Source organism: Papaver somniferum, chromosome 11 (assembly GCF_003573695.1).
Source record: "Papaver somniferum cultivar HN1 chromosome 11, ASM357369v1, whole genome shotgun sequence".
Lineage (NCBI taxonomy): Eukaryota > Viridiplantae > Streptophyta > Magnoliopsida > Ranunculales > Papaveraceae > Papaver > Papaver somniferum.
In genome coordinates this window covers 89,087,804-89,100,366 of record NC_039368.1, presented here as the reverse complement: position 1 = coordinate 89,100,366, position 12,563 = coordinate 89,087,804, and positions in this window count along the sequence as shown.

Sequence of the window (12,563 nt, the reverse complement as noted above, 5' to 3'; positions counted from 1 at the left end):
GTATTCCCAAGATATTTGGCATATTTAACAACTTTAGGAGACATCTTGGTATGCGTATATGCCAGAGAAGAGATTCTGTCCTCAGACTCAGATTGCCACAAACACAGACTTGTAAGGTCTTTAAACGTGTTTGCCTGCTCTGATACCAATTGAAAAAGAGGTGTACAACAACCACACCCAATATTTAGATTAGCAATCTGTATAGACTAACTCCAATATACTTTCAAGAGAATCAACTAGACTCAGTCTTAATAAAGTACATCAAAGAGTTATATCTCTCTTTCTCGATTCAATTCTTACTCAAGCAAATAGAAATTTGCGAGTCTAATTGAATAAAGAGAAATCACTTGAACGGTACCAAAGACCAATGTTCAAGTATCAATCAATGTAAATAAACAACCAAAGGTTGGATATTCTAATTGATTGATTCAAACGCACAACCTGTGATATTTCAATTATATAACAAAATATAATGCGGAAAAGAAATAACAAAGACACCAGAAGTTTTGTTAACGAGGAAACCGCAAATGCAGAAAAACCCGGGACCTAGTCCAGATTGAACACACACTGTATTAAGCCGCTACAGACACTAGCATACTACAAACTAACTTCGGTCTGGACTGTAATTGAACCCCAATCAATCTCACACTGATCCAAGGTAGAGTTATGATCCTATGTTTCTGATCCCAACAGGATGCTACGTACTTGATTCCCTTAGTTGATCTCACCCACAACTAAGAGTTGCTACAATCCAAATTCGAAGATTTTAATAAACAAATCTGTATAACACAGAAAAGTCTACGGTAATATATAAATCTGTCTCCCACATAAATACCTACGAGTTTTGTTCCGTCTTGTGATAAATCAAGGTGAACAAGAACCAATTGATAAACCAGACTTATATTCCCGAAGAACAACTCAGTATTATCAATCACCTCAAAATAATCTTAATCGACGCGGGGAAAGAAGATATTGTGGAATCACAAACGATGAGACGAAGATGTTTGTGATTACTTTTATATCTTTCCTATCGGAGATGTCAATCTCAATCCAATCTTTACGATTGTACTTGTACGATAGAAACAACAAGATCAGATCACACAACTACGAGAAAGTAGTATCGGTCTGGCTTCACATTCCCAATGAAGTCTTCAAGTCGTTAACCTACAGGGTCTCGATAGTAACCTAAGGTTAAAGGAGAAATCGACTCTAGCTTATACAACTAGTATCACACAGGAGGTGTGGGGATTAGGTTTTCCAGTTGCTAGAGTTCTCCCTTATATAGTCTTTCAAATCAGGGTTTTCAATCAATGTTAGCTTGGTAACAAAGCATTCAATATTCACCTTTAGATGAAAACCTGATTAGATTCAAGATAATATCTTTCAATCGTTAGATCGAAAACTTAGCTTGTTACACACAAATGAAATGCACGTTTTAGGTTTGTGTAATCTTACCCAAAGATGTATATTTTTTGGTTCAACAATAGTTAACCAAATGGTTAGCGATATGAGCACTTTCATATCAACCATATTCTTCTTCACTATAACTAGCTCAAATGACTCAAATGAACTAGTTAGAGAGTTGTTCAATTGCTTAGATCTTATAGAAGTATACAAGACACAATCGAAGCAAAAACGATTTGATTCACTCGAATCGATTCATGAACTTTATAGCCACGGTTTGCAAATCGCATTCCTTAGTTTATATAAGTATAAGTTCACAAATAATCGTCTTTAGAAATAACCAACTCAAGTACGCGGACTAAGTTCGCGGACTTAAGTACCCGGAAGAAGTTTACAAACTCCAGCATATTTTCTCGGGATGAGAACCTCCGATAGTTCGCGGACTGGGTTCGCGGACTCTTGTTCTGGTTTTCCTGATCAACAAAGTCCGCATACTTTGATTCAAGCAATAAGGACTTATACATATATGTGTTTCCACACAATGCTTATATCCAACATTGGTTATATAATCTAAACTCTCATTTCAATCATTGAAACATTCTTAGAGGACATTATATAGTTGTGATTCACAAACCATTTTTCGTCAAAGTCATTTTCAAGTGATTGAAACTTAACATGACTTTCATCACTAGGTAATGATGAACTTGGCCAAAGCGAAAGTTTTTTTTTTTTGCTTAATCATATGAATTTTATTACCAAAACCAATAAAAGAATATTACAAAATCAGTCTAGACAGGCCCAGACCAATACAACTCAAAGGTTTAAAATTGAAACTGAACTGTCTGGCTCATAAAGGCAAGCCCATGAAAAAAACTGAAGAAAACAACAAAAAAAATTAAAATCTAAAGTAAGATTTATTCCGACTTTCTAACACCCCTAAACAGGAAGGTTTATTCTCATAGTAAACAAATTCACCTCTATTTAGCAGAACCCCCTTCTTAGCCAAATTATCTGCTGAAAAGTTGACTTCTCTGTATGAATGTATGAATGTCTGAATGATATTTTATTCAACTTCTTTTTTATTGTCTTCCATCTATTCTTCACTATCCAAGGTATCCTCCCTGCCATAAAAGCCATGATGAATGCCTTTTAATCAAGGCTAAAGCACACATCCATAAAACCTTTTGTGACTGCCCATTCACCAGCTGTGATCAAAGCCATCACCTCAGCAATATAGTTAGTGGCAATCCCAATACCACCTGAAATACCACCTAAGTACTTCCCATTATTGTCTCTTCCTATACAACCAACTCCAGCCTTTCCAGGATTTCCTTTGGCAGCACCATCACAACAAATCAATACTTGGTTCATCACTGGATACTTGAAAAAACACTCCTTTACCACATGGATACTCACAGGCACACCTTTTATATCATATGCAGATAATATATGGAAATCATACATATTACTCCATCTTTTGTCACTCATTCTAACACTGCATTCCTTGGTGAAGCTTAATATTCTGCTTTTTACTTGTACCCAGTTTAGAGTTATGTCTTCATACATTTTTCCGTTTCGACCAAACCATATTTCCACCATAGCTGTGTAAGCACTAATCAAACAGACCTTCTTTACTGCTGGGCTCTTATGCTTCACAAAGTTTAATACCTCCTCAAAGTTTAAGGGAAATGAAAATTTAAAGATTTCACAGAGCCAATGCCATATTTTCTCACTAAATTTACACTCCCATAGTATGTGATCCATATTATGTTGACTATCACCACACAAACAGCATTTAGAGACTGTGCTAAAACCTTTTTTTCTAACAGTTTATTCAGTTGCACAAGCGCCTCTAAGAATTTTCCAGACATTTAAAGATATATAAGGATGTATATAAGGACCCCATACCTTTTTTGTCCATGCAACTGGAGGAAATTTAATTCTAACTTGTTGATAGTAAATGTGTATAATCAAAGTCTATATAGAAAAACAACTTTTGTCTCAAGATAGGAGATAGAGTAAATAGACTTTTGAGTGATAGATCAATTCAAGTCTCCACATACCTTTTGGTCGATGAAGTTCCACCAGTTCCTTGAGTAATCCTTCGTCTTATATAATGATCGCCATGGAGTTCTCTGGCTCAACTACACTTTCTATCCTAGTACGAGACTAGTAGACTAGAAATCAAGACTTATAATTTTAATCACTAACATTGACAAACATGCTTGAGATAGCAACACATGCGAGTTCGACCGAGCAGTGCTCTAACACTTTGGCCCAAGGGTTTGCTGAAAAAAGCTATTGGCTTCCCTTCTTGAAGTAAGACTGCACCAACACATAGATCACTAGCATCACTTTCAACTACAAATGGTTTGGTGAAGTCTGGAAGAGCTAGAACAGGGGTATTGCTTATCGCTTTCTTTAGTTGCTCAGAGCATGTGTTGCAGCTGGTGTCCAGAGGAAGGAGTCCTTCTTAAGAAGATTTGTCAGAGGTTTACTGATAAGGCTATACCCTTGCACAAATTTTCTATAGTAACCAGTGAGGCCAATAAAACCTCTCAAATCTTTAATGTTTTTAGGCATGGGCCAGCTTTGCATGCAAGCAATCTTAGTTGGATCTGCACAAACCCCTTCAGCTGTAATAATGTGACTCAGATATTCCAATGAAGGTTGTCCAAAGAAGCAACTAGACAGGTTAGCGAAGAGATGGTGTTGTCTCAACAAGCCAAAAACAATTTTGAGATGCTCCAGATGTTCATCCATGTTTGGGCTGTAAATAAGTATATCATCAAAAAAAACTAGAACAAATCTCCTCAAGAATGGTTGAAAAATATCATTCATTAATGCTTGGAATTTGACAGGAGCATTGGTAAGGCAAAATGGCATTACTTTGAACTTATAATGACCATGATGAGTTCTGAATGTTGTCTTGAAGATTTCCTTGGCACTGAGTTGATGGTACCCTGCTCTTAGATTAATTTTTGAAAAAACTGTAGACCCCTTCAATTCATCTAATAATTCATCAACAATAGGAATTGGAAATTTATCGTTAATAGTGATACTGTTTAACTTCCTATAATCCACACAAAATCTCCAAGAACCATCTTTCTTTCTAACCAGCAATATTGGAGAAGCAAATGGACCGTGACTAGATTGAATGATTTCATATTGGAGCATTTCCTTGACTAATTGCTAGACTACACCTTTTTGGACATATTGACATTTATAAGCTCTTTGGTTCACAGGTGTAAAAAGAGGTTGTAAAGGGATTTTGTGATCCAAATTTCTCTGAGGTGGAAGTTGGGTGGGTTCTTGGAAAATGTTATGAAAATCATGTAACAAAGGTTGGAGAATGTTAGGAGGAGTAGGTGGGATAGGTGTTAAAGAGATGGAGAACAAATGGCCCACAATACCATGAGAAGTTGTAGAAAAAAATTGCTTGACTGACTCTCCACTAACCATAAGCAATGAAGAAGACGGGGAAATACCTTGTAATGTAATGTTTTTGTTATGGTACTTGAAATAAGTGCTCAACTTAGAAACATTAAAGAGAACATCACCTAAAATTCTCAACGAATCTGCACCTAGTACAATATCACACCCACCCAAGAGCAAAAGTCTTAGATTTTCAACAAAGTTGTGTCCCTGCATACTCCATTGGAGGTTAGAACATATCCCAGTACTGACAGTTTGTTCTCCATTGGCAACGTGACTAGCATGGAAGGAGTTTGCTCAATAGGACATTTGAGATAAGAATCTAATGTGTTATCAATAAAACTTGTGGTAATACCAGAATCAATGAGAAGGGATACCTTTTTCTTAAGGAGTAGACCTGGAATGCTGATGGTGTCACCAGTAGCACTGCCTGTGAGAGCATGTAAAGAAACCTCTATATCAGACTGGACTGGTGACTCAGTTGCTTCTTCAAAAACTTCTTCCTCCTCCTCCTCAGTTTCCGTGGAATCAGCATTGTCAACTTGAAGCATAAAAATCTTTTGTTTTCCCTTACAAAAGTGGCCCTGCTTGTACACCTCATCACAATTATAACATAACCCCTGAGCTCTTTTTCTGTTCATTTCTTCCTGAGATAGGCGTTTAATTGTAGGAGAAGTATTGGTGGTCTTGGAGGTGGGTGTGAAGTTAGACTTTGGAGTGGGAGGAGAAGACTTTGGTGAAGTTAGAATAGGTTTAGGTGGAAAATTTGGGGATGAGTACTGCCTATTGGATTGAAATGAATTGGTAAAGGATCTAGTAAATGGTTTGGTAGATGAGGCAACAAGGTTAACTTTCTGCTATTGCATTCTAGCAAGGGAAAAAGCCTCAGAAAGTGTGGCTAGTTGAAACATTGACACAGATTTACCAATTTTCTCTTTGAGACCACTAAGGAAACTTATGACAAAATAAGTCTCAGTAAGAGAAGGATTCATGTTAAGCATTAAAGCTTTTAATGATTCAAAATCCTCATAATATTCATCCACGGTTGAGCTTTGAATTAGTTTATTAAAACTACCCACAAAAATTTCTTCTATAGGATTTTCAAATCTGGCACACAAATGAAGAACTATATCGGACCAGGTAATACGATCTATTAACTTGAAAATTTAAAAACCATTTTTCAGCTTTACCTTCTAAGTAGATTGCATCAATATTCACTTTCAGATGTTCCTCAATATTGTTGAGGTGAAAGTATCTTTCGCTTTTCTGATGTTGATGATGAAAAAACCATCCCCTTGGGTTATCTCCATCGAATATTGGAAAATCTAATTTAGGGACCCTGTGATGTTGATGATGAAAAAACTGTTGTTGGTTATGAAAGAAATTATTATCAGTATGAGTTTCATTGTGAGAACCACTATCTCTCTCAGTATTTGGTTGATTTTGATGTCGCTCAAACAGCTTCAGCAGAGTATCAAATTTCGTGCTCATCGTATCAAATTTACCATGGAGATCCGTCGGCTCAGATTTAATTTGATCCTGAGCACCTCTGAGTTTCTCCACATCTGATTCAACCTCTTTTAATGTCATGATGAATTTTTTTTTGAACAATTTGATCTAAATCGAAACGGCTCTGATGCCAATTATTGTGATGTAACAACAACTAACAATCAGGATGGAAGAAAAAACGATGAATAGAAAGATAAAATCTCAAATACACAAGGGATTGAGCCAATTATGGTTCTGAAAGAACTCAGCCACATGGTTTCTTTGTTTGACTTTTCAGGTGAGAAGATAATATTCTTCCCTTACAAATTTAATACCAATAATCAAATTCATCTAAGACCCAACGGATTGGACACACGTGTCACAATCTGACTGATTGACTACTGACAAATCAATTAACAAAGGAATATAAGTAAGGCACCCTTAAGAACTACTAGGAGAAGACCCCTTAGCCGAGTTTAACAGTCACACTGTGACACAGTCCCCAGTACGTTATTTTCCTACGCGTCTCCAGTATTGATCTTGTTTGAAATTTAGGGTTTTAGTAAAACTCGCAATTGAATCGACCATTCGCAGAAGATAAGTCGCCACCATATCTAGTCTATATCTTCAAGACTTTGGGTTTATCATCTAGAAGAATATTTCCTCCATTCTTGAGTTAGTTTCATCGTATATAGGAAATTTCAATTATCATCATACCTCTCACCAACATGTCAGACAGTATTTCATCTCCTCATGTATCTCCATCGAAGTGGGGAGCCAAGAAATCCAAATTGGTATGAGGTATTCCCTTTTTGTTCCTTCTTTTATAATCAATGGCTGACTAAAATTTTTTTTTGTTGTGGATGAACCAGGGTGACCAATGTTCTTCTTCCCCACATAACTCGAGACCCAAGCGCACCATCAAGATCCCTGCTCGTTTCAAACCGGTCAGTGCAGGTGTCGGAACGTCTGTAAGTTTCGTTAGAGATTTTCTCGAATGAAGGTTTATTCAGATATCTGTTGAACTTGAAAATTGTATTTGTAGGTTGATATTCACGTTGTTGAGGATGGGAAGAAGAAGAAAAGACAACCAGCAGCAGTTGATGATGGTGTTGATGACAACTCAATCAACCTTGTAGATGCTGATATTGAAGTTCCTGTTCGTGAGTACCCGACTGCTGAACTTCCATTTCACATTCCTATGGAAAATTCTTGCCCGGATAATCAACTTTTTGGTAGGTTCATCGTGCCCAAGTGTAATGCATCGTTTTACACCAAAATCTAGAGAAGATATGGGCATATCGCCACCACGGAGGTATGGAGGAGTTTTTTACCAACTCTCTTGACCACGGTCGCCGGCTTGTTACCCATTATCGATGAGGTGAACGAGAAGAACTTACGGGATGTCAAGAATAAAGAGCTTTATAGATGGAATGACATGATCTAGAATTGCAAGCTCTTGAAATTCAATATAGTCTGGCTTCGTCGTCGCACTGAGATTATCAAGATTGATAGGTCTGTCGTTGTTTCCAACATGATTTCCTCTTCGACTGCTATCATGGAGGAAGAGAGAGCACTAGCTTTGGAATCAGTGAGAGTTGACAAGGAAATTGAAGATTTGAGGATAAGAAATGAAAACTTACGAACGAAGTTGAAAATGATGTCCAGTAAGAATTATCTGTTGTTGGACGGTGTGCTCTAGATGAGCATTTATGATTGTTGTTTTTTGAATAGGTTTAGGCTTTTCTTTAGGTAGAAAAATTGATCATGGTATGAAGGAATTTTGTTCAATCATGAAATGTTTAATGAACAAATGAGTATTTTGCACGCTCTTTGGAGGAATATAAATTACATTTTGAAATATGCTTGAAATGATGAAAAGGTAATTGTTTTCTGCAGATCAGGTGTAATATGCTTTGATCCATTTACCGTTGATTATATTTCCTTCCACTCCTCCATCAATAGCTAAGATCTTGCAATATCCACAGGATACTGCCTTGATGACTACATATGGTCCTTCCTATTTCGGAGAGAACTCGGGAGCAGACATATCTTGTTGAATGTGCTTTGCTGTATTTAATACCAAATCTCCTACTTGGAATGTTTGGGGTCTTACCATTTTGTTGTAAGCTCTGGAGATCCTATGTTTGTATGCTTTTACGTATTTTTCCACCTTAGCCCTCCTAGACTCGAGCATGTCCAGTTCAACAATTCTCGAATTCCACACTTCGGCTTCATCCCATTGTACCCCACTGGTTGTTGCAATCCTTTCCGAAGGAATTTTGATTTCTGCTGGGAGTATGGCGTCGGTTCCATAGACGAGGGAGTATGGTGAAGTTCCGATCGAGCTCCTTGGTGTGGTTCGCAAAATCAGTTTCATTATCTGTGATGATCTGTTTGGGAACGCCGAATCTACATATGATGTATTCTTTGATGAAGGTTGCAATAGTGACTCCGGTGGTTCCTCGAAGAGGAATAGCTTCAACTTATTTGGTAAAATACTCAGTTGCTTTGATGATGTATTCATGCTGCTTCGAAGATGTTGGATTGATTTTTCCGATGATATCCAGTCCCCAACTATCGAAAGGCCATGGAATGTTCACAGAGTTTAATGGGAGACAAGGAATGAATAAGATTACCATGGATTTGGCATTGATGACATTTCTGAACATGTGTTGCTGCATCATCCTCCATGGTCGGCCAATAATATTTCTAATGAATCTGAAGAAATAATTTCCTCTTTCCTTGATGATCTCCCTCGTGCATTTCTTTCAAAATTGTTGGAATTTCATGCTCAGCCAAGCATCTCAGCAAGTTTCCTCCGAAGCTTTTGCGGTATAGAATTCCATCAAGAAAGACAAATATTTTAGCTCCCTGAGTGAGTTTGATTGCTTCTTTCTTTTCCAACGGAAAGTCATTGTCCCGAAGGTATTTGATGTAAGGTTCCCTCCAGTCCCAGTGTGATGGATTGTCAAAGCCTCTAAATGATGAGGAGGCGTCTGAAAATTGGGACAAGACCTTTGTAAAATTCTTGATTGAGCCTCCATGGAAGGCCAATAATATTCGATCCTTTGAAGTCTTCTGTAAAGTGTAACCACCAATGTTTGTCCGCATATTTCTTCATGTATGCGTTTGAGTTGCTCATTGGCTTCTTCTTCTCCAAGACATCGTGATAAAGACTCATCGAGATTTCGATAGTATAACGCTCCATGAAGCAAGAAGTAATTATTTAGTTCCTTGAGGTTAACTTTCCCTTCTGAAAGAGAACTACTCAATTCATGAATAATAGGTGCTCGCCAGTCTTTCGTGTAAGGACCCTCAAGCACGTCAATGCTATTAGACTAGCCAAGAGTCGATTAAGCCGCTAATAACTCGATTAATTAGATAACGTTAATTAATAGAATTTAATCTAACAACGATCTAGATAAAAAATTAGTATCATCAATTAGGTGTCGAAAAGTTACGCGAAATAGACTAGTCGAACGTGTCAATCGGAAACCAGACGAAGAAGATTTTATCAGAATTGTATGAAGGGAAAAATAGTCATTTTGCATCTTAAATCGCATGGCTGCCTTATCCATTTATCTTGGTGCATCAGTAATTTATTTTGGTTTTATCCAAAAGTTGCGTAAGAGAAAACCATTTTCTCTTCTTCTTTCTTCTTTTCTCTTCTTCCTCTTCGTTCTTCCTCTTTCTTCTTCTTTCTTCTTTTCTCTTCTTCCTCTTCGTTCTTCACCTGCTGGTGAATGGAGTAATTGAAATGGATATATTTTGAGATTGATAGAGGTATGGTTTGATTGAATAGTATTTGTTGTTCGTGGTGCTGATATTGATTTAGCTCTGAGGGAGAAGAAGATGATGTTATGAGTCACAAAAGAGGAGATTATGAGTTGAAGTTAGGGAATTTGAGTCTGAGATGAAGAATTCAAGAAGATTGATGACTCAGTCAAGAACCCTAGTGATTATTGATGAAGGTGGTGTTGTTTTGAATAGTGGTTCAGAATCCACGAGAAAGGGTAAGTGAATTTAGGGTTCTGTAATTTAGTAATTTTTGTTTGAGATCTAAATTGATAATTTGTTGTTGGGTTTAGTTTTAATTGAAGTAGAGATAGATTTATGGGGTTTAATTTTAGTTTCATAGTAAATCAAATCAGAAATTAGGGCTCACTGGATTGAGTTGTTGTTGTAGAATCACAGATGAAGAAGATGAATTAAATGGTGATTGAATTTGAATTGTTAATTCAGAGTGTTGCTGTGAAGAAGGGGTTATGTCTATGATGTTAGGGTTTGAGTTTGAGAAGATGAAGATGAATGAAATTGCAAGAGTTTGTGTTACTGTTTAAGTGATTGGGTTTCGATGATACATGATTTGTAGTTATATGGCATTGAGTTTCAGATGTAGGTGGTGGTGTTACAATGGTGATTCATATAAATCAGAGTTGTGGAAGTTACCAGTGGAGTTGCAGATTGTAATGGTGTTGGTGGTTTTGATTATATGTGTGCCTGAATTGGGAGAACGTGTAGAGACTTGAGTTGTTTTTGGAATGAATTGATGTCGCAAGGGACTGTGGTTGTTTAGTTGAAGTGGTGAAACAGTTCATAGTTAGTTGTAGCTGTTGGAAATGGGATGTACAGATGGATTTTAGTTTTGTAATTGAAAGTTTTAGAATTGCAGTTGGGTTTAGAGTTAGAAATGCATTTTTGATCTTGACATGTTTTTGTGTTGCATCTTGTATTTAAGCTTGTTAGTCAACCCAGTCAGTCTAGTTGACTTAATATGATTAGCTGACTTAGTGTATCTGACTGAGTTAACTCAGTGACCAGGCCAGACCAGATTTGACCTTGACCAGACTTTGACCGAGCTGACCATTTGACTTTGACCTGGACTTAGACGTTGACTATTAGTTGACTCATTTGACATTTTTTGACCGTTAGTTGACCCAGTTGGGCCATGCCTTGTGTAATGGACCGAACTAGTGGGCCGTGCCGGATCAGGCTCATGGACCTGAGCTTAGTTCCATATATTCTTAGTTCAATGTTTTGGGACCCTTTATGGTTCGAATTAGCCTTTGGTTCATTCTACAAAGTTGTATATATTTAGAAGACATATCTATTGAACTATAGAACCAATCTAATTGAATTAGTAAACCTTTATATGTACTAAAGATAGATAATGAAAAGGTGTAGAACCATAAATGGGCTTAGAACCATTAGATAGTTCACTTAGCCTATAATTAGAGAATTGTATGAGACTATGTTATGAGCCTTGTGTGATCCTTCTGGCTAATTATTTAGAGTGCTTGTGTGATTAACAGTTAGTCGTTATTAACACCGATCGATTCAAAGGATGATCCAGTGGATTGAACATCTCGAGGTAGGCGAGGCTTGTCATCAAAAGAGGTGGGAATCAATAACGAACTCTCTTGTATTCATTATTGTTTTACAAGTCTATATTTTGTGAAATCCATGCATATCTTTGTTATTATATGATAGTGTATGCATATATTAACTGTGTATAATACAAACTAGTTTTCTTTCCATTTTGGGATGGGTTTGGATCTTTAGAAACAACTGATATCTGTGTTTTGGGAGTATTTACTTATTTTCAAAAGTGATTCTTTCCATTGATTGGAAAGTGGTTACGATCTTTATTTATTGTTAACATGAAAGGGAGAAGGTTTCCTTTTGATTGGTGTGAGATGTGTGTGTTCCCAAAAGTTATATCTATATTTATGCGCTAAAGGAGTGCAAATTGCTGCCACTAATAAACTAATAGGTGTGTGACACGTCACTGAATATTAGTTTCCCTATTTTTGTACATGAAACGCATGTCTCATACATGAATGTTTACTGTTCTTTTAAATTACTTTCAAAGGCTATTATATTATGTTTTGGTGTATAGAGAGAATGACTTGATATGTAGAGTGCGCGTAGAATGAGGTATTGGTAAGGTACATATCGTTTATGACTTCGAGGTCGGAAAACCTCACGGTACTTTAATGATCATTGAAGCTTCCGCAACAGTCATGCCTTGCTACTCCGAAGGAAGACGTCGCTCAACTATTATTTATGTTTTGAATGTTTGTCGGTTTGTTGGTTGGTAAAACTTTATATTTCAGTATAATTATTATTATTCTAATATGTTTTATTTTTATTCCGTGTTTTAACGGTTTTCAGTAAAACCTGCATTGTTTTTAAATCATTCTAGTGATTACTTGAAAGTTAGTTGTTATTTC